Source organism: Pavona decussata, unplaced genomic scaffold, assembly GCF_977016875.1.
Source record: "Pavona decussata unplaced genomic scaffold, jaPavDecu1.1 SCAFFOLD_21, whole genome shotgun sequence".
Lineage (NCBI taxonomy): Eukaryota > Metazoa > Cnidaria > Anthozoa > Scleractinia > Agariciidae > Pavona > Pavona decussata.
The window spans coordinates 5,112,351-5,135,547 of record NW_028145444.1 but is presented as its reverse complement, the minus strand read 5'-3'; the positions used below and the strand labels follow the sequence as shown (position 1 = coordinate 5,135,547).

The window sequence follows — 23,197 nt, the reverse complement described above, 5'->3', positions numbered from 1 at the left end:
GTGTGGGGATTTGGTGATCCGCGCGGATCATCAATTCAATTGAAGTCGACAAGTGAGGTCCACAACAGCTTCTGTGGTATCAACAGGGAAAGAAAACAACATTCGAAAGAGTAAAATGTCTGTTGCTTGAAAAAACAAAATAGATACTGAAGGATCAAGTTTTAAAAGAGTTCAAGTTAAGATGAGCTGTTCTAGTCTGTTCTAGAAAAAAAAGGTTTCTGTACGGTCGCATCCACAAAAACCACAGGGAGCCCACATGAACGGTGTGACTGGTGACTGTTTACAAAATTTTGGGGATTTATATGGAAATATTAAGAGGTTTGTATTATAGCCAAATGTTCGCGAAAATGTTTATCTGAAGTCACAATAAATGTAAACTTACCTCAATCGTTGTGCTTTGTTGTTCTTTTGCCTGAAAACGGCGAATTTAGGCGATTTTGAAGGTTTTGCTTTCGTCATTTACCTGAGCGTTATATAGAGAGAAAAGGAAGGAAAGCTCTTTCAGAAATCCTCCAGCGCCAAGGCGATTTTCACGCGGAAATTCGAGTCGCCTGCTTCCAAACCCAGCACCAGTAAAGTCGAGATGTTAAGCTTTCCTCTTGTACCATTCGATCGAAAATCCATTCAAAATGAGAAGCGCCAGCTGACGAAGGAAATCAAGATATTGGCATTCAAAGTTCAAATTCACTGTTACATATTTTTGTGTGCAGGTCAAGAACTGTCACGCTGACTGTTCCATTCTGGCTGGATGCGGTAAATGCTGTGGTTAAACAAAGCCCATTCATAGATCACTCCCATGCGAGAGGAAGCGTGGTCAAATTGAGAGCAAATTGATATTGCTGCCTTGGGGTGAGGTGAGTAGCGCGTGACCGACATCTGACACGACGAAAACGCTCTTTGTTCTCCGCTTCCCGGGAAAATCCCTCGCACACGTCCCGTCACAACAGTCAACAGTGTTTTCTTATTCTACGATCGCATACAGTCAATGGTTTTGTTTTCAATTTGGAATGTAATTGTTTTTCTGGGAAGGAAGCATTGGCGATCACACGGAAAGGTAGAGCGCCATTTGTCGTGTCTTCTATGGTTTTACTGCAATCATTAGACGCAAAACAAGCGTATCATGTTTATGAAATATTTGTTCACAGATTGAAGCTGACCTCTGAGCAGTTAAAAGGGCTTGAGATAGTGGAAAGAGGCCATACATAATGTCCTCTCACAGGGCAGGCAGAAACAGGAAAAACTTCTCTGGTCAGAGCAATGTTTAATCAGTTATCCAAAGAGGGGAAAAAAGTAGGTTGAGGAACTGAAGAGTGAATTCCACACAACTCCTCCAGCATCATTGAACATTTCTTTGATCTTCGAGAGCATGCTGGTAAAAGGGCCTCAAAGTGAGTTTGCTATTGAGAAAAACAAAGTTATTGTGGATATCAATTCCAATAAAGATAAAGAAGTTTTCGGAAAAATTCTTATCTTTGAGGATACACTGGTCAATCCTAATGAAGTGAAGATCTCCACCACACAATGAAGCAATGATACAAGGGAACTTTACTCGCTCATTACACGGTCAAACGATTATATTAGGGATTTGGAACTGTTATTTGGTGTCAAGCCTTTAGACAGACACCAATCTGCAGTTGGTGCTGCACTGATGATTGCAGTCTACAAAGAGGTTGTTAAGTGTATTTCCAAGGTTGAAGAGGCAACAATCAGAGAGCACATTAATTTTGATGTTCACGGAATGCCTGATGAAGGACTATCCAAAATACAACATATTGGTGCCTGGGCAATTCGAAAGGTTGTTTCCAACCATAAGAAATACGTCTGATCCAACATGGCATCCCCTAACGAATCAACTTGACAGTCAGCAATCAAACACTATGAAATTAGTTGTCTATTGGAGGAAGACCTCTTTGCCAATTATGATTCCCTCGAATCTCGTACCAAGTTCACCCAAACTTTGATGGTTACTGAGGATCGGCAATTACGCAATAGAGGACTTTCTCACATTGAGGACGGTGCCTACGAATTTTTCCTCGAAGCAGAAGTTTTACGAGTAAACTTTCTCAACGACAACAAACTGGCAGAACACTATGGGGACCTTGTCAGCCATACAAATGATGCCATAAAGGAAGACCTAAATCTCAAGGAGAAGTGGCTAGCCTGTTTTCCTCAGAAGGAGATAGAACCAGGGCTCGAAATTAAAAAAAATTTAGCCGCCATTTGCGACTGGCTACGAAAATTTAGTCGCAAGTTCACGAATTTTAAGAGCGAGTGCACAGGAAAATCGAGCAAAGGGCGGCCACAGTCGAAAACCTAACCTACCCTCATTTTCAGTCTGTAGATAGATATTAATGAGTTAACAAACCTGCTGGGGTTTATTTTTCGAAATTCGGCCTATTTTTGAATTTTTTTGAGATTAGCCGCATCACAAGGTAAAATCGACCGCCCGAAAAAACTGCTTCGCGTAACCAAAAAAGCGATTCTATCGGCAATCTAACGTTCAATTGCTATAAATAAGACATCGAACGTCCTATTTACGACAGATTTCCCGTTCTGAAGTGTGAAGTCAACACTTATCAAGAGGATTCTAAATGGTCAGTTGACAAGAGCTCTTGAATGCGAAAATTTATAGCCAAAACTAAAATCGAGCTCTCGATAAGTGGGAATCCTCCAAATTTCCCCAAATTCTGGTTTTGAAGCCTTGAGATATAATATTTTCAGAGAAGCTCATCCATAACGCAATCGCCTGTAAATCCCTGGATGACCATGTGAGACAGCGCTGCCTAGAGAAAAGTAAAAACCTGACTTTGAATACAGCCATACATATAGGGCGCATGTTTGAAGCTACCAAAGATGGAGTGATGCAAGTATTGGAAGGAGAAGATCCGAGAGTTGAAGTAAATACACTTGCAGACAAAAAGGAACAACCCAACAGGTGAAGAAAGCCAAAGCAACGGAGCAGAGGAGACAGCAGTGGGAAATCCCAAACAGCCACAGACCCCAAGAAGTGTCCCACAGAGCATAATTCCTCTACACGGTGTAACAAGGTGGGGCACTTTGCAAGTGTCTGAAGAAACCAAGCAGAAAGAGTCAATACAATTGAGGAAGATTATTCTAGCGATAACGAAGAAGGCCTAGACCAAGACATGCATCTACTCCATGTCACATATCTCGAGGTGAATGGTGTTAACGATAAATCAGCAAGCAGCGAAACTGATGAATGGCTAGAAAGTGCAAACTGTAGTTAATCTCTTTTACACTACATGTGGGATCTGTGAATGGCCGTGTATTTATTTACCATAAATCTAGAAATCCACTCCCTAAGGAAATCAGGTCCATAGCGAATTGAGATAGCTAAATACCACAAGAACTTCTAGCTACTTACCGGCTCAGTAAATTTACCTTGAATGTACTCATTTTTTTGGTTTGGCATCAATTACACAATTACAAAGGTGTATCTATAGATTTGTTGTTGTTGTTCATCAATAAAAAATGTATGTACGTTATCCATACGCAATAAACGGGTCTGAAGCTAAGCACTGATTTTTGTCAAGGTGGCATTTTGTAACCAAGCCAGTTTCACGTCAGTGTTAGAAGTCGTCTTCATATTAACAAGATTCTTGAATTTCACATAGATAGCAACTGCGCAGATGCTCTGAAGATGTCCCTTGCTGCAGCCCTCAGACATTCCTGGGAACAAGCCCAAAGAACCTACAATGGGCACTCTGCCAATGAAAAAAACCAGCTGGCCAGAGTATGCAGAGTAACAATCTGAAGAGGACCCTCTTAGTGGCCACCCCAGCAGCCTGAATAATGCCCTTTTCAGCCAGATGATATTGCGGGGGTGGTGGAGGCCAGCACACTACATTCCCAGGCAGTCCCAGGATTCTGATCAGACAGATCCACCTTTTCATTTGAAAAGCTGAAATTTCTATCCCCTGGTACAACAAGGTATGCAGCAGCTTATACAAACTCGAACTCCCTGGCAAGCAGTGAACTAAGGCATAGCGAGCCTAGTACCTGTCACACTCAAGGTACTGGAATTACTTTGGCAGTAGCCACCAACACGGAATACAGAAGTCACTGATTGATAGTGACTCTTGCAACTGGTTAACTGTTCTCGTTTAATGAATTGAAAGCGAAAGGTTCCACATTTGATGTTGGAGTCTAACGCAGTCATAAGGCTAAATACAGCATGATGTAAGGGGAGTTTCATGCATCTTCTGTGAGATTCATTTTCAAATGAACGTTTAATGATCCCGTTCATGCATTAATGAATTGATTGATATTGTTTCACTAACCTAGTATCTAAGACTTAGTTAGCCAGACACATCCAATTAATTTTTTACTCTGTGTTCGTAGAGCTGACACTTATTTACATGTAACAACAAAAATTGGTTTTGTTTAATTAAGATGTATGGGGAAATATTATGTTCCGGATGTTTTGTCTCCACATGGTTGTAAGGTCACCAAATTTAATGGAGCAAACCACTACTAAAAGCACTGAGACTGAATGCTATAGTTATGGGAAATGTGAACAGCCGACCCAAAAATCACCAAGTACTTCAAGAAAGGCAACATTATACATCGATTTATCTTTGTTGATGAAGTCACCAAGAAGAGAATCTACACAATACTACAATGAGATGATTTGGGTGAAAGTCTTGTGCCAACTGTTCATGCCAAAGCATGTGACAACCAGTCCAGTACTCAGTGAAAGAGCCAAAGGTCGCTGAAAATGAGCGGTAACAAATGTTTCCATTTTCTTTGTTAAACCTTCTACGTACAGCCAAAACAAACCTCTAGGCCGCTTTCCATTTACTCAAAAATTCCAAAAATTCTGGTTCCAGGGTAAATGAAAAACCTCTTTCCGGTTCATCCGACTGGATATTCCCGGAAAAAGTGGAAGTGCTCAAAAAGTAGTCCTGTTTCCTGGTTGGAATGTCCAACTGGTTTCTCACCTTCCAATTACATCTCTTGGTTTTCTTTACCAGTTCCTGGCCCACAGCAATCAAAGTATCACCACCATTTTGTTAATGGCAGCAGAGAATGTTATGATATACCAGTGTACAGGTTGCTTTTTCACAACTTCCTCCATGGAGCATCTTTTGAGCCACAACTGCTCTTCTTATGGAAATGGTAGGTAATTTGATTTGAATTTGGAGGGTGTACACTTTCTAAGTGACACTATAACTTCGAAAAACCCGTTATTTCTGTTTAAATCTTGCCTCATACAGATGGTAGTTGCTACAATAACACAAATTTCTTCCTTATGAGAATGGATCAACATTTTCTCCTTATCATTTGCCTGGGGCTCATCTAACATTAATATCAACTCGGCCGCCATGTTGATGTCCCTTCAGGCAACAAACACCTCAACACAGGTGAAATTTTTGACTAAATGGAACAACTTTTTCCCATTGAGAAACTTCCGATTTTTTTCCTAAATGGAAAGCAACCCTAGACGCTCAAGAATGCAAAGAGGCAAATCGAGTCTCTTACCCAGTCTGTGAATGCAACCTTGTGCAGCGACAACTTTGTGAAAATTGAACTGGAAGTAGAAGAACCAGACAATTGAAAAGTCCAAACACACCGGTTGAGAACATAACAATAAATGGATGACATAGACGGTGTAACTGAACTGAATGACTCGGTAAGAAACTATTTTTAAAAGGTATTTTTACATGTAAACTCCTTGGTTTTATTGTAGTGGATACAACGAAATATCAATATGTTTGTGACTCTGTGACAACAATGAATCAAATTATATAAAGCTTAATATAGGTAAGCGGATGTAAAAATATACCACATGATTTTCAACAAACAACAGAAACAGCTGCCATGCCAGAGTGTGCTGGTTGTGAAAGGTTAATCAAAGAAAACCAGAAGCTGAGAAATCAGCTCATCACTGCAAAAACAAGGATCAAAACCATACAACTATTATTGGCCAGAACCAGGGACCAATGAAAACACAGAATTTTCTATCCTCCACGCAAGTATAAAACCTAAAGGGGAAGCCCCTTCTCCAGATTGATACCGAGAAATACATCTCTTTCATTCCTCCTTAATCAGCAACTGAAGTGATCCACAAGATAAGGATCGAGACCGTGGTCTTGCCTGACTTAAACAAAAAAATGTCTTCACTCAAGTCAGAAAGGGAAGGAATCCTCAAAGAGACCCAGCTTCCAGAAGACCACCAGAGACAGCAGATAACACCACCACAGCCAATCTGCCGAGGAAAAGATCAGCCTTTCCGAGCAAGCCATAAAGTCCTGGAAAAGACACACTAAGAAAGGAACGTGCCCAGAAACCCTTCAATACAGGGCGAGGGCAAGGATAAGAGCGGACATAGAATTTAAAACGAACATTAAATGCATCCGAAAAAATGCCAAGCAGGAATATGTCAAGGCACTCACTCATTTACACTATTGAGAAATCGACTGCCAAAGGGTTGAAATTAAATGTGGCTTAATGTAATTTAAGCTAAGTTAACCTCGAAGCAATGCTGGTCAGCTGTTTCCCAACTATATTAGGGATGGCCCAATGTCTCTAGCAGGGGCACCTCTTGACTTATATGTGCAGTTGCTTGCTTTGCTTGCAGTTTTTCGCAAAGTGTTGTTTCAATTGCTTGCTGTTTGCGTGCCAGTTTTGTGCTTTGGTTTTGCTTGCTTTGCTGTTTTTTCTGCTTGTACAATGACCGCTCGTCGAACCAACATTAGTTTGGCTGCTCATTTGGATGGGGAGAACTTGTCATCAGATACCCTTTTGCATGCCAAGTCGTCTGGTCCTTTGTCGCTTGCTTCTGTGGCAAAACACGGCGCCACAAACATCTTCGACCACTTCCGCTCCAGTTGTTGCTGTTGGTGTCCACGATCCCGCTCTAATCGCTGATATCGTCGATGCCGTGAAAGCCTCGTTCGCGGCAGAAAAAGGTCCTGGTTCCAGCTCGAGCAATCTGCATGGAAATTTTGATAGCGTGGAGCCACAAGCAGTTCTTGGGGGCATTCCCCCCCAATCGCCCAGCTTGTCACAGCAAACGGCGACCTTTCTAGCTTCTGGAGGTGCCTTTCCGGAGCAACAGGCAATATCTTCACCTTCAGCCACGCAAGGTAGGCCAAATTTTACTGTGCCATCCTTTGTTGCCAATTTTGCAACCCTGTGCGCGCCGATTTTAAGCATGTCGATCGCGGCGGGGGCTTCTGTCCCGGTGCCACTCAGCGACAGCACCTTGGCTGCAAACCTGCCATTGGGACCGCTACTCACAGCCATTTGTAGTTGGCCCTGGTTTTTCACCAATTCCGGTGAAAACGGTTAGCCAAATTGTTGCCAGCAAGTACGTGGATTTGGGGTTTTGCTGTCAGTCAACATTGTTCAGACTGAGCCGGAATCGCAAACAAGCGATTTTGCCAAGCGCGAAAAAGCAATCTCGGCGCATGGAGGACATCGTGACCTGGTCCGAAGCCTTTACAGTTTTTATGCTGATTCTGACGTCTTATTTTCCACACCGTTGGAAAGATTTGTCTTCCACAGGGGGTGCTAGTGTTAACGACGGCATTGACCCTCAGGACTTTTCTCTGCAGTATATGAAGGTTGATCAAGTTATTCGCATGGTCTCCCGTTATGGCCCAGGTGCCCTTATGGCAAAATTTGATGTGGAATCCGCTTATTGGAACATCCAAGTTCATCAAGATGGCCGCTTCTTACTGGGCATGTGGTGGCATGGTCTGTTCTACGTTGACCTCTCGCTTCCTTCCGGTCTCCGTTCTGCACCATTTATTTTCAATTCAGTAGCTGATATGGTTCAATGGATCCTTCTCAATAAGCATCGCCTTTCCGATCTGTTACATTATTTGGATGACTTTATTACCGCAGGTCCTCCACAGTCCTTCCAGTGTGCTTATAATCTTAACACAGCAATCTCTGTTTGCCATCGGCTGGGTTGCCTCTTCGTAGTCCAGCCACTTCGATGACTATCTTAGGAATTGAATTAGACTTGGTCAACCAAGTGGCCCGTCTTCCAGAGGACAAATTGCTTGCACTAAGGGAACTCATTCATTCGTGGATGCCCCGTCGCTGGTGCAGAAAGCGGGAATTGCAGTTCCTGGTTGGCCATTTACACCATGCAGCTAAAGTAGTTTGACCAGGGATAGCCTTTCTCCGTCTGTTTATTGATTTACTGTGCTGCTTCCGTAACAAGGACCATCCTGTTCGGTTTAGCCAGGAATTTCGTCTTGACCTTCAGTGGTGGCAGCAGTTTCTAGCTTCTTGGCATGGTGTTGGGTTCTGGTTCTACCCTGGCATGTCTGCTGCCACAGATTTGAAGGTCACTTCAGATGCAGCAGGTGCGATTGGCTTTAGCGCCTATTCTCAAGGCCAGTGGTTTTATGGTGCCTGGTCAACGGTGCAGGCCAGGCAATCCATTGCATACCAAGAACTCTTTCCTGTAGTGATTGCTGCTCATCTTTGGGGATCGTTGTGTGCCAGGAAGCATGTCCTTTTTCGCTCGGGTATGAGGCTGTAGTCGCGATTCTCACGACCAGGACCTCGAAGGTTCCAGCCGTAATGCACCTTCTTCGTGATCTTCTGCTGTCAGCGGCGCGTTGGGGTTTTACTTTCACCGCCGCTCACGTTCCTGGGGTCGAGAACAAAATTGCTGATGCTATCTCTCGTTTCCGTTGGCAGGAGTTCAGGCAGCTGGCCCCGGAGGCTCATTCGTCCCCTTGCATTGGTGTTGTCAAGGTATCAGGGGTACAACAAAAGAATCTAGCCCAACATGCTGCAGATCTGGGCATGCTTCAACCTATGCACCATCTAAAACCAGTGTTTTCACAAGACTCTGGAAACGTAAAGAAAATCAAAAGAAAAGGCAATGGAAAGAGAAGTAGAGCTGTGTATAAGAAAAAGAGAAAACTAAAGCCTTTTTCTGGCGTGCAAAGATATACAGGGAAATGAAGCACAAACAGCAAATGCAAACCGCCATGGATCAAGTGGTGTTTGGTCCATGATATTGTTAATATATTGTTTGATCCATTGATATAATTTGTTAATTTCATGGATGACAAATGACTTTGGGCACGAAATTTCAGCGTTAATTTTTTAATTATACCATTGCTATGGCAACGTTTCATATCTAGTTAAAAAACAATACTGTGAGCATTTGATCACCCATGATATTTAAAAATAGTCAAATGGTATGCTCATGAAAGTAGGGAGTAATAGTTTTTTCACATGAATTTTTTCCTGAGCTTTTTCCAGTTGTCACCATCTGATTACATATGCTTATTGCACCCATATTATTATGTTCTTTTTAGTACAAAATACTATTTGACATGGAGAGACATGTCAACAGTCTGGAATTCTGTACAAGTTCAATTCCAAGAAGTTGTGGACAGTACCAGCCAAAGATCAGTACCTACCAGCATATTTAAAAGGCTTTTGCGACCAGTATCTTAAAGAAAGTGACTAAAGAAGGGTTTATCCTTACATGTAATTTTAAATTGATCGAAATCTGATGTTACTTAATTGGACTCAGACAAATCAAAACAATGGAAATCACATATACGTGGATTAATCAATTTAATATAATGTCTATGAATGTGCAAGACCCTGCCTAGGATTTTTTGTCTTGGAAGACATACAGTCAGGACAAAACAAAAACAATTACTTTATCTGGTACCTAGCATGGAGAACAATTCTTCAGCTCCACAGTTCTTCTTATTACTCCTTTCTGATTGCCGGTCATACAAAGTTTGGCACCGATCGCAACTTCGGGATAATCAAGAGAGGGTACAAAGCAAAATTTTGTTTCTTCCTTGTATGAGTTTGCTGAGATGGTGGAGGCTTCAACCAATATTGGAGTCAACAAAGCACAGCTGGTCGGAACACAAACTTTATTATAAAGAATTTGATTCCTCTTCTGAACGGTCACTTATTTTGCTGAAAAACAGCGCTATCTTGCCACCGCCATCCGTGCTCCCACCCAACATCAACCCTGGCGGACTAAATCAGAAACAAAAGCAGTATCTCTACCACGAGATCGGACAATTTTGCAACCCTGGAAAAGAGGATCTTGTTGCCCCAGTGCCCTGAAGACCACCCTCCATTGTACTTGGCAGGGAAAAATCCTGTTTGTCAAGCGTTCAACATTTCATTACAGGTAATTGACAAAAACGGCTCCTTTAGGAGCCACCACAAGAAATAAAGTTATGACCAACATTATTTTTCCCACTTATTATCCATTCCAAAAAAAAATCACCAGTTCGTTTGAACGACGACCTTTTTATTATACGTCCTATTTTATTTTGTGTCGGATACAGTACCGCTCGAAACTATGGGACCATTTGCACGCGGTAAAACCTCGTCTTTGCCGAACGTGATTGCCGCAAATTCACCGCGGTGGGACGAAAACCGTAACCGCGGCAAAGATGAAAGCAACCGTAAGCCGCGGGGAATTAGACGCAGCAATGCCTCGGTAAAAATAAAATGATGACTAATTACTATTGTCAGGGTATTGTCAAACATTATCTCACCTTTCATCCTAAAGAAGCCCTCAAACAAAAGAATTTGTAAAGACTCACCGAGTCGGAAACCGAACGACCGATAACAATTCGTTTGGCAGTCACTGACGAAAGTTTCTTTTCTGCATTTGGGACATGTTCAGTTTTTGTCACGCTACAGGCAATAATCACAGAGCAAAAGACATGGTTTCAGTTTAATTCTTGCTGTTTACGCCACACAGTCAAGAAAGATATTCTATTCGTTTGATAAACCTCCTGATAACCCTTCCTACTGATGTAAAGTGTGCAACAAAGTTCAATCGAAATAGCGACGCTGAATTCAAAATATGCAATCGGATTTCAGTACGGACGCGGAGAAAAGCAAAGTGACAATCTCTCCAAATGTATTGCCAATGTAATCCGGATTCGAAAAACTAAAACTTCGTAATAGATTTGATTCGGTATCGAGTGTGAGCGATAAGATCGAATCACTTGGAGCAAACACAAACGCGGAAAATTACCGCAACGCTTAACGTATTTCTATTAATATTTACTTTGGATAATAGGAAAACAGCAACTTTAGCAAAAGTGAAAAGCCCCTTCCGATCTTTTAAAACGTTGAGAGAAGCCGTCGTTTGGACGTAGAAAGGACCGTGCCATGATGAAAACACTGGGAAGATTTCAGTCACGTGCTAGGCAACCAAATTCCTTCACGTGTATCAAGTTTCATTCCGCAACAACACAACACGAAAATTATAGTAAGTTAATTTACGGCGATTCTTGGTAGGAAACCTGGACTCTTGCAGTTTGTTATTCAGCCACAACGGGAGTAGTAGTGCCTTTTCACTTATGCCCAACTAGTTCCATTGTAATTTAATGAATTGTTTTGCACGTGAAGCAGATAATTTTTGGCATAATCCGAAATATTATTACATTTACCAGTTCAATTCACGAGTTCGCTCACAGAGCGCTTTGATTATTTCCCTAGAGAGCGAGTGCGCTTCCGTGAAATTTATCACACCTTAAACCCGACAATTCGCTTATTGTCCTCGAAGAACATGAAAACAAAGCGAACAATAGCCTATTCAAACCCATCCGCGTCCTGCCTTTCACCGCGGCTTAAGTAACCGAAAAAAACCTAGGTGAAACCGAGGTTTTTATTGCGGTTAGACGAGGTTTTGCCTAGGTGAAACCGCAGATTAAAACCGCGAATCGACCGAGGCAAATTCGTGGCAAATGGTCCCATAGTTTCGAGCGGTACTGTAAGTCGACAAGTATCCTCTCAACGAAAAAAATTACAAAAGTCATCACAGGGGAAGATACTGCTAAAGGGAGCGAGGTAATGATTAAATACCAGGACAAGGAATTGGTGGCAACCATCGTAGGAGTTGCAGGTAGGATAAGGTTTATTCTTAACATGTACTTTTTTACGTGAGCTGAATTTGCTTTTTTAAAAAATTCATCACTGATGTTCCTACAGTGAAAGAGCTGAATTAAGTCTTATTTTTTTACCTCACAGATGATCAGATGGAACTCCTACGACTGGATACAGAATTTGCAACGAGTCAGACATCTGTTGGCATGCACAGACCAAAGTGAACCACCAACAGCAAAGCGGACCAAGGGCAAGGAGTATAATGAGAAAGTTAGTGCGGTTGAACAATCCCTGATGACTATTATGATGAACTTTAAGTACATATGTTTTGTAAGATGTTCGTCAGACTGTTTTGTCGAATGGCGAGTGTTACTGTTAATAATATTTGTGTCAACTTCACTCACCACAAATTGAATTAAATTTGCTTACTTGCTTTCATGAATGTTGAAGTAGTCATATATTTTTTTTCGGTTAACGGCATGCTACCAGAGAATCAACACACAAGCAAAACTGTTTCGATAATGTTGTTTGTTCACGTTTCTTTGACGACTTTATCTAACTCTTGTTTCTGCTTGTTTCTTTTAGGACCAAGAACTGCTAAGTGCGTCCACGAAAAGTACTGAAGATTCGTACTCAGAGTTTTTTGTTGAACCAGAGGAAGAGAGAGAAACAATGGAGAGCCAACCGGCGAGAAGGAAAGAAAGTGAAAATTGATTGGTCAACACCTATTCAGCTGTCAACACTTCCTGGTGCAACAGTCCCAACTAACAAAGATCCTGTTCCCGAAATGAACAAGCAGCTTGCCACAAAGACTGAGGAACGCAGCAAGTTTAAGGTCAAACTGGACAGTGCTGAGGAAGCTTTGAAAAGTCAGCTACAAATTTTTCAGGTGAGATTTCTAAAAGTATGTCAGTGACAGTGTTGTTGGGTTTTCAAATATCCTTATTTCTTGTTATCGAAGATATTTCTGTTCTTGGCTTTCACTTACGTCATATATCATGCCAAATTCAGAAAGCCTTAAAAACAGATTTCGATCCCACAATGTTTAAAGAATTGTAGAGAGTTTAAAACTACAGTTTAATAATTAAGACGATAAGATACATTAAATCAGCTTATAAGAATCTACAATGCAAAAGTAACTTTCAACTGGTTCAATTTTAATTGCTTTCACGGCTTATCTGAAATAGCGTGACGAATTGCGTGACACATTAGGGTGTAGAATGTTACGTTTTGAAATTTTCTGAAGCACTTATATAAATATATCTTTATAGCATTACTAACTCATCCTTTCTTGCTTTACCGTTTTAGATGCTCGAGAAAATTCAAGCGTGTGTCAAGATTAGAAGAAAAAGTGGCCGCTGGCTTTGCAAACCTTGAAGAGCGCCTTGCCATGCTTGAGTACCAACCAGTGCTAAGGGCCACATTCAACTCTGGGTATGTCAAAGACACAGATACCGAGATTTCCAGGACCATTAGTCTTTTTTCAGGACTTTCCAGTCCTGAAAATTGCCACAATAAAATTCAAGGACTTTCCAGGTTTTCCAGGACCCGTATGAACCCTGGAATATTTTTTCTATTTTTCTGAATGGATAATCACGGCTGTTCCAATGGCCTTGTGTCATTCCTGAATGGCTAATAAACAGCATGCCAACAGCTTGAAAGGCTCGAACAGATATCCATTAGTATGGTTTTCGTGTGACAGGTCACATTTGGTGTTACACAAACGTGATGGAAGGCGAAACTAATATGGTATTTCATTTGTGTTTAAGAGAAAGACTGCAAATTGTAAGACAACAAATCTAGTACAAGGAAAATATTAGATGTGTTTTGAAAAACATCAGAAGAAAAAGAGGGAGAGCCACCTGTAGAAGATGAGGAGATGGAGACAGTGACCAGTGATAATTCTAGCATTGAGCATTGTTATGGAAGAAGTGGAGCTGTACGTTTTTGTGTATTGGGAAAATTTAATGCAAAGGCAGTTCACTGTTGAAATATATGTCTATATAATTTGCCTGGAGAGTTAATCTCAGAAGTCACATCAAAACTAATGTTCTGTTTTAAGTCGGAGGTTAAGGAGTGTCTATAATTAAAGGCTCCTGTGAGCCAACTCATGAATGCAGATGACACATCAGTAATTGAAATTTAGACGGCTACGGAAACTTCCCTGAAAGCTAAAAGAAATTATATCTTTGCTCGATTATGTAACGAAAAATAACCATTCTGGTACTATAAAAATGATTGTCAAATTATTCTCTACAGATTGAATAAGCCGATTATTCTGATGCGCCGATTAAAAAAAATTAAGTGTTTTTTTATTCAAAGTTCATAGAGCCACGCCATGTGCAGCTACGTCATGGAAATTTGTGTCCAATAGTCCGGGGCTACTGGATTTTGCGATCGGGCTAGTGGATTCTGACCGTCACTTGCCCGATGGGCAAGTGAGGTTTTTAAGGAATTAAAATTACAAAATTACTGTAGGGCATACTTTTTTAACTTCCAGGTAGATTTGTGTTTTTCAAGCCGATCTCACAAAGGGAAATCTGTTCAACAAAGTATCGCATTACATTTCATGCCCGAAATAAATGCGTGAAATTTTTCCTTTGGAGTTCAGTCCACGCAATCCTCAAGTAAAAATAATGAAATATGACAAGCTCTTGCTAAATAAGAATTATTTATCGACGGCGTCCTTTTGCTTTCCCATAAATTACCAGTTGTAAATTGCGAAAATGAAACATTTTTTCCCTTTGAAACCTCTATGAAAGCTGACAACATCTTAAAAGTGTTCATTTCACCAGAAATTTGCATAATTTTGTTTACGACGTCACTGATGCGTGACATGGCACTTTCCGCTTTCTCACGCATTCTTTCCGACTAAAAAGATTCAGTTAGTTCAATCGCGAAGGGAGGATAAGTTAAAAAATCGGTGAGGCCTACAATAAATAAGGCCACCAGTGCTTAAGGTAAAAGCTCTAAAAAGCGTCTTGTTTATTCAAAGTCCATGCCCACAATTACTTTTAAATTAAATTATTTTTAATTCAATTATTTCTAAATTAAATTATTTTTAATTCTTAAAAGACACCGATTTTTTTGGAAAAAAACGAAAAAACGTATAACTTTGCTCAGATTCAGCGAAAAATCTCCATTCTTACACTAAAATGATTGTCAAATTATTCTCTACAGAATGAATGAGAGAATTCTGATGTGTTGTGAAAAAATTCACGTTTTTTTTTTTTCAGTAATTGAGTTTACGACCCTGGACTTTCTGAAAAACTGAAAAAACTTGTAACTTTGCTCAGATTGAACGAAAAATCTCCATTCTTGCAGCAAATGATCGTCAAATTATTCTCTACATATTAAATAAGAATTTCCTGATGCGCCATGAACAAAAGATGTTCGCGTGTTTTTTCCATTAATTGAATTTAAAACTCATTCACTGCGCACACCCGAGAGTTAACGACAGAACCGACCAACCAACCAAGTCAACAGTCAGCCATCGCTATAACTTATTCATTGCGCATGCACGCATTCAGGAGTTAAAAACAGGAACTGTAGGTTTTTTTGTATCACAATGTGCAAACTACACACTTCTACTTTGCCTTTATTAAAAGACTAGTTTACTGAATACAGAAGAATTAGTTTTAACTACAAGACAATTTCAACATTTTACTAACTTGCTAATGCAGATTCTAACTAAAAAGGGGGAAGTCTTAGCTCGACCTTTCTTTTACCCCAAAGCAAACAAAATGAAAATAATCCTGGTTGTGATGGGTGGTTTAGTCAAAATGAAGGTGACTCATGACAATTTCAAATGAGGAGAATAACCCTCAAATGACTCATCGCTGGGACAGCGCAAGTGACAGATGAGTCAGACTTATCTGAAGACGAAAATGGTGATCAAGTACAGTTGAGGGGATACTTGGTCAAGAAGCTATCATGGGAAAGATCAACGCTGACAAACGTAAAGCAGGGGCTTGGCCAAGCCTATCTCGAAGGTCTTCAGCCGAGACTCCAGGACATTGTACTTAAGGGGAAATGGCATCCTGGTCCTTCCAGCAGAGGCCGCCCTGTTGATCCAGTTGATTGGGTAGTGAGAACAGGGGAGCCAGATAGATCAGTGCAGTACATGTCTTCTCCCCCTTCAACCACAGGAACTTCTATCCCTTCACAATCAATAACAGAACAGTCTGTTACCCTGCAATCGTCTATTGCACAACAGTCACCTGATGCCTGACTGCCTGCAACTGCCACACATCTAGCAACACCTACCTCCAGGCCAGCAGCAGACTCGCAGGCCAAGCATGTTAAAAATTCTGATACCGCAGAGAAGAAAAAAGACGCTCTCAAAGTTAACTAAAAGACTTGTATCATAAGCATGTCAGTTTAACTTTAATTTTTGAGTGATGCACTTTTTAATTCATCGAAGTTTGTGAGTATTGGTGATACAGTAAATAGGATTTTGTACTGGATTTTCTTCACAAAGAAGTTACATTTCTCTATATTTGTCTATAGTTGATATATTGGTGAAAATTTATGAAAAGCCAAGAGAGGGTCCAACTTAAATTCCATGATATACAGAATTTGCGAAAAAAAAACTTAACTTTTGACAAGTGGTTTGTACAGTTCAACGTTTTGATTTAAGGTTTGAAGTGATGTATTTTTAAATTGATCTGATTTTGTGAGTTTTCATGATACAGTTAGTAGAATTTTTGCTGAATTTTCTTCACAAACAAGTGGTAAAGTTTAAGTCTAACACATTAGTATAGTTTGAACTCTTACAATTAATATGATTTATTTCATTTTAATTCTTCAGTACAAGTGTTCCTGTTGTCAAATAGATCACCCATTGCTGACAGACAATACTCTGTAAAATAAACTACAATTTGGTGAGAGCTTAAACATCTTGTCATTGTTTTTACTTATTTTAAATGCTGTAAATAAGGCTGGTCCTCAATTTCTAGGTTATCAACAGATTCTGTAGTTGCCCTGAAGTAGCAGGAGAAGCTTGTGTGATCAGCCATTCAAGCTGACAATGGCACAGTGTCCGTTGTGTCACCAGGGTGTGACTAAAAATTCTTTTCTCGATACTCTTGATTACCAAGTGTAAAACTTGCCATCACTTCTTTTTTTAATTTGTTTTGGTTGGTTGGTTTTTTTTAATTTCTTTTGGCAAATACTGTCCGGTTGCTTCAGTCCAAAACCTTTATCAGCTGTCATGAACTTGATTAATTTAAACCGGTTTCATTTGTGATACATTATATTAGGTATTGTTTACATTAAATTTTCCTTCTTGAGGATGTGTTTGACTTTTTGGCCACCAAAAAGCTTTGCTGTATCTTTAGTTCTCTGGTTGTCATTGCAACATGATTGGCATTTTTTGAACTGCAAATCACTCATCTTGAAGTGTTAATAGATGTACTGTAAGTGCTGGTAGTGTTTGTTTTTCAAATAGAATGCAGTTTCGCTATGAAATTAGGCAGCTGAGTACTGTGGTGTACTATAAGACAGTATTCTGCTAATTATTACCAGGAGATTGAATGACAGTCCGGCAAATGTGGCTTTGGCAGAGAGCTCAGACTGTCACCGATCAAGAAAAGTGCTTTTTATTTGGCCTGGTTAAATTTTATTTGAATGATTTAACATCAAATAATAATTGTTTATTAAAATTGCAAAGAGGAATGTAATATATCCTTATTACTTTAATTTTCTAACGTCACAAACTCTGCACAGATGCATGCTCCCAATGTGTGTTTCGTTGTGACATCAGAGAAAATGCAAATCTTTGCTTGTACAGTACACAGTTTCAATATTGTTGCAAGGTCTCATTTAAAGTACTTATTTCCTATTACTTTTTCACCACTATTATTCACAGCTTACTTCAGTTATTTCAGTCAATCTTGCCTACTTCCTAGGCCTCTCATCGTCTTCCATCTTGGTTTATCTATTTCTAGTAATATGGTCCAAGCGAAAAAACGAGGCCAAGAAAAAAAACCAACTCAACCACGTCACTTTGTGTACATACTGACAGATGAAATAAGACGAGTGAAGGCCTCAGTAATTTATTTGTAGCGAGAAAATCAAATTTAATACAGAGATCTTACAAGATTGTGTCAGTTGTAACAGTTGTGTCTGGCCAGTCGGTATGTGTTGATTAATTTTGGAGGGTTTTTTTTAATCATGACAGTTACCTTAGCCAAAGCACAAAAAGAGATACCGAAATAAACAGTTCCATTTGATTCAGCACTTCCTTTAAATTTGTTGAACTACCTTTGACAGACGCACACGTAGAATATCAGCTGCATCAAATCCTTTCAGAAGACAGCGCATAAATGCACTGGAACAGGCTTTTAGCCAGGCGGCCGTCCAGCCGTCCAAAGGACGGCCACTTCTCAGAAATGGAAGATTTTCGACGGCCTGTTTTGGGCGGCCAGTTACGAACTTCCGTGCTTAATGTAACAAAACATTGTCTATAAATTTAAAAAAATTACATTCCTTTTTGCTCTCAAGAGTTGTTTTAGTGTTGCTGTCGTATTTTTCTTCTATATTAACACTTTTTTAGCGAGTTTCCTCTCTGTTTTGATCAAATGAATCAAAGTTGAGCGAAGCGATTTCACAGGCAAAGCCGCTGTTCAGTGATATTGGCTTACCAAGTCGTCCCCAGGCTACTTTGCCGGCTGCTATAAATAAATACGCGGCACGTTGGTGATTATTTATGAGGATATGAGTCTTGTCTACGCCGGGATTCCAATTGAAGACGTCGACTACGAGGCAGCTAGAGTATTTTTTGACTGCCAACCGCGAAGAATATAAAATCCAAATAACGCAAAATTGAGGCCCATAAGCAGTTCGACAGTTTAGGCCTTATATTGGTTTATTAAACTGACTTACAGTTGTAATTGAGTAGATTTGTTTTCTTCGAAATTGCGCTACCAATTGTCTGAATGTAAATAATGACTACACAACACATAAATTAAAGTTCTTGACTGAAAATAATAAAAGATGTTGCATTTCTGAGATTGGGAGACTAGACCAGAATGCAGTTCGACCAACAAAGCCACGCATATCTGTTCTTTCGTGTAAATCATGGCTTGACAACTTCAAATTTCAATCACTCTTAATAACAACTGGAGTTCCTGTCCCAAATATAACTCAATGTTAAAAAAGGTAAGTCGAGGAAACGATAGCTTAGTAAAATTATCAAGGAAAAACAGCGGTTTAATAGATAAATTGAAAGACGTTTACAGTTGCCAGAATCGCGGAAATCACGTCTAAGAGGCTTCAATTTTTCCTTCGGCCCACATAAAATTTGGACTCCCACTTTCAAAATCCTGGCTAAAAGCCTGCACTGGAAGCTGTACGATGATCCGCCACAAGATTTACAAATTCAGACTACCCAAGATTTTCCAGTGTTACTTCCAGGGGCAGCAGTCACTTGGCTGGGACACTCTCGAGGGGACACTCTTGAGGTCCATCATCACCTCAGCACTGTAGTCCGAAATGTCACCCGTCTCCTCCCCCTAACCCACAGGGGCACGGGAGATAGAGACATCTGACTACTGAGTGTTGTAATGCCGTCCAATGACATCACGCTGTAGTTTATGCAATTTTGCATAATCAAAACTTTCAAACAAAATGGCGGTCCCAAGTCTCGTAAGCGTGCATGGCAGCATGCATATGTATGAGGTTGTGTGTGTTTTGTGCACCATAAAACTTGAGGACGAAGCATCAAGAATAAATGAATTGAGAAAGTTTCTGGTGAATGTTGTAATCAGCGACAGTTCTCATATCTGTTTTCCTTGTCTTCGCAAAAGAAAGAAAAGTCCTTGGAGGAAAAGTTTGTGGGTACAACAGAAGTGTTCATACTGAATTATGGCAATGCTATCAGAAGGAAAGAATCTGAGCCTTTCTGTGCAAGCACCCAACGAAACCAAAGCAATTGTTAAATAACCCTACAAACTTTGACTTCTACGCCACGCACATATTTGCAACCTCAGACAACCCTTCAACATGAAAATGCTGAATTTGGTGTTATGGTAGGTTTTTTTTTATATTTGCAATATATTCGTTCGTTATTATTTACGATTGAAAATTGTGAAGTATCTTGATTATTCAACTACTTTTCTTTTTTATTTCTATAGTTCAATGTGGACTGAAATATAAAACTGCTAAGTTCAATTCAAGAGTTCAGAAATAGACATGATAGTTCTTGTCATTCGGTTTCATGGTAAAATAGTAAACTCCGTATAAATTGTTTATAACTTGGCCTTAATCCTTTTATAAGGTTGAAGTTGTATGGCCAAGTGAAACTAGACGAGGAAAGTTGTCTGAAGACATGGTACCCATTGGAAAAGCAATGTTACGTGGGACTTACCAGCAGATGGCCCATAACATTTGGCAGCATAAAGTTCTAAAAGTGGAACTTATGAAAGTTGTCATTGGTGCTACTGCAGCCGAGTGTTCAGAGCTTTGTTCACCAAGAAGCCCTCCATGGCAAGACGGTGTAGTAGTGATGATATGTTGCAATTTCATCCAAAGGCACTATGTGAGGAGTGCTACTGTCTTCTGCCTTGTCAGAAGGGAGAAAAGATGTGAAGACAGTGACCTGGCTTCCAAGTGTTGCTTTGGTAGGCTCAATTTTTTGAGGGAAAGGTCAAGGGGCATGGATGCCATGCCATTGTTGGTCTCTACAATCATTAAAGCAAGTGGCAGTCAGGTATATTTTAATGTTTTTTAATGGTGTTTTGTTTTTGTCATTGTATTGGATATAGTAGGTTAACCCATCAGTCACATTTGTTTATAAGTTTTGTGGCAACTTTAAATTGTTCTTACGGTACATCTATTCTACAATTATAGAGGGTTTATGCTGCATGATTGATGAAAAATAACTGGTGTCAGTATTTCATTGACTGTATTCTTAGATAATCCACTGACACAAATAAAATCATTACTATTATTAGAACCAACTGAAATGTCAGTCTTGTACTGGAATTTGCTAACATTTTAGAATTACTGTTACTGAGTGTGGATAAGTGCAATCTAAATTAAGTAGCCTGGGGAGTACTACATGTAAGTGAATACTACATTGCAGTTAGTACTGTAATAAGAGAGAAATGTCCATCCTCTAAAGAAAGCTAATTAACTGTAGTGTCTTTAATTTGGTTTTATTTTGTCTTTAGGCAATAATGTCCCCAGGTGGGGTACTTGGGTATAAACATGACGGGGGGGTCCGACGGAGCCTAATATTTTGCACCCAAAAAAATACAAGATTGGAAATTTTAGACCCAAAAAAATACATGACTTTTATACCCTAAAAATGCAATTTTAAGAACAGTATACATACTACCTTTCTGCTGAAAAAGAAACAAAGTTTTGTGGTCAAGGTTGGCTAGTTTTGAAACATAGAATGACGAAATATTTTTTTGTGGTTTATATATCGCAACCATTAGCCTGGCGGAAATTTGAACCCAAAATAAATACGTGCAGATTTTCTAGACCCAAAAAAAAGATACACAGTTAAATCTTCAACCCAAAAAAATACAGGAGTTGAAAATTTTAGACCCAAAAAAATACGTCGGACCCCACCCCCCCCCCCCCCTGTCATGTTTATACTTGAGTAGCCCCCCTAGGTTAATGTCCCACTTAAATGCCATGAGGCTCACTGTCTCCAGCTCTCTTTTTTTAAAGAAAATGGATGAGTGCGCAGTAACATTTGACACTTAGATTCCAGTCTACCTGTACATTTCCAGTAGTTAGTTCCATACAATGTTCTTTCGTACTAAAATAACAAAAAAAAAAAAAAATCTGCTGCTCTGTAAACTTGCCATTGTTGACTATTTGCCTGAATCTTCTGGGGTATTCAATTTAAATATGTGTACAGTTACACAACCTACACTGAAATAAAACAATTGTGTTGTATCCTATGTTATACATTGAGTGTGTTTACATGGAGCGTAATACATGTAGGTCATTTTGGATTATATGAAGTAGACACAATCCCTTTATATATGTAGGATATTTTGTTGTACAGTGTGCAAAATTTCCTGGGATTAACCGCGTGTTGTTGTAGATAACTTGTGTCTTCATGAGTCAACGAGTGTCTGGGTGGCTTTTACATTGGCAACGAAGATAAACAAGGATGACAGCGCCATCTTCAACAGAAGCAGCAGCGGCACAACCAATTTCCCATCGCGACAGAGACAAGGAACCTTCGTACACAGCTGTTTATTATCCTTGATGAGGCGAACAACTAGGTAGAGCATGACAGGAATGGTTGGAAGGCATTGAGAGAGAATCCTGGTACTTCAAAATTTTAGAGCCCATTGACAAAAAAGATGCAATGATTATTTATAGAGGAAAAGAAATAACTTACTTGGAAAAGAGTTTATGGGATCCAGAGATAGCTGATGTGTATGTGAAACTACGAACAAAGCTGAACACCATTTTACTCCCAAGAAGAATAAACATCATGCTTGTTAATTGTTTCAAAGAAAAATAAAACAAACACATGCACATTCTGTTTTTGTCTAGGCCTTCCACAACTGTTTGCCTTAGTTACCTCACCAAAACGAATTGATAGTGAGTGCCTGGGAAAAAGCTATACAGGGACTAACGATATGTAAACATCAGCGAAAGGTGTTACGTATAATTATTTTTTATCATCATTCCTGTTTAGCGCTGTTTCCACAGGTAGTGTAAATGAGTGAGTTAAAAGTTATTTTCTTACCGAATACGTTTCAGAAAAAAATAAATTAATTGACTGGTTGCCGAATAATCCCTTGTAAAGCCAGCCAAGTTTCAAAATACGACGGCCGCCATTCTTGACCTTTGAGTTTGTTCAGTAGCAGCAAAGCGAGTGGGAAGTTTGTTAATAACGCTCTTCCAGCAAGTACAGGTAATATTAATTTCATAAACTATTTTTCTTTTCTCGAAGAATCAGTTTGACAGAAAAAGAGCATGCCGGTAATAAGGTTTTTGTAGCTACTGCCTTCTGGGAAGGCGTAGCCACGAAGCTTTCGGAATTGCAGAATTAACCCGAAGTTGGGTCGAGTCGACCACAACAGGTTGACCGGATCTCAGTCGGCTTTATTCATATGGAAGATGCTTGCATTTCAATTCAAAATGGCTGCCGCCTCTCTAATGCATGAATTTTCAAGGTGGCAGTTAGTGGTTCTTGGAAGGAAAACACAGGTTTTCAATACTGTAAATCAAAAGAACAACTTCTAAGGAACATGCGGCTGCTTAGAAAGAGGAAATCAGTGAGTTCATAGCGAAGAAATTCCTGTTCAAGATTGTGTCAAGGCGAAACATGTGTGATCGCAAACAAGATCTG

General features: G+C 39.9%; 1 pseudogene; it reads left to right on the top strand.

The window, feature by feature from the left end:
- Positions 1–10,089, top strand: part of LOC146486383 (uncharacterized) — a 93,550-nt pseudogene extending 83,461 nt beyond the window's left edge.
- Positions 10,090–23,197: the final 13,108 nt, after the last annotated feature.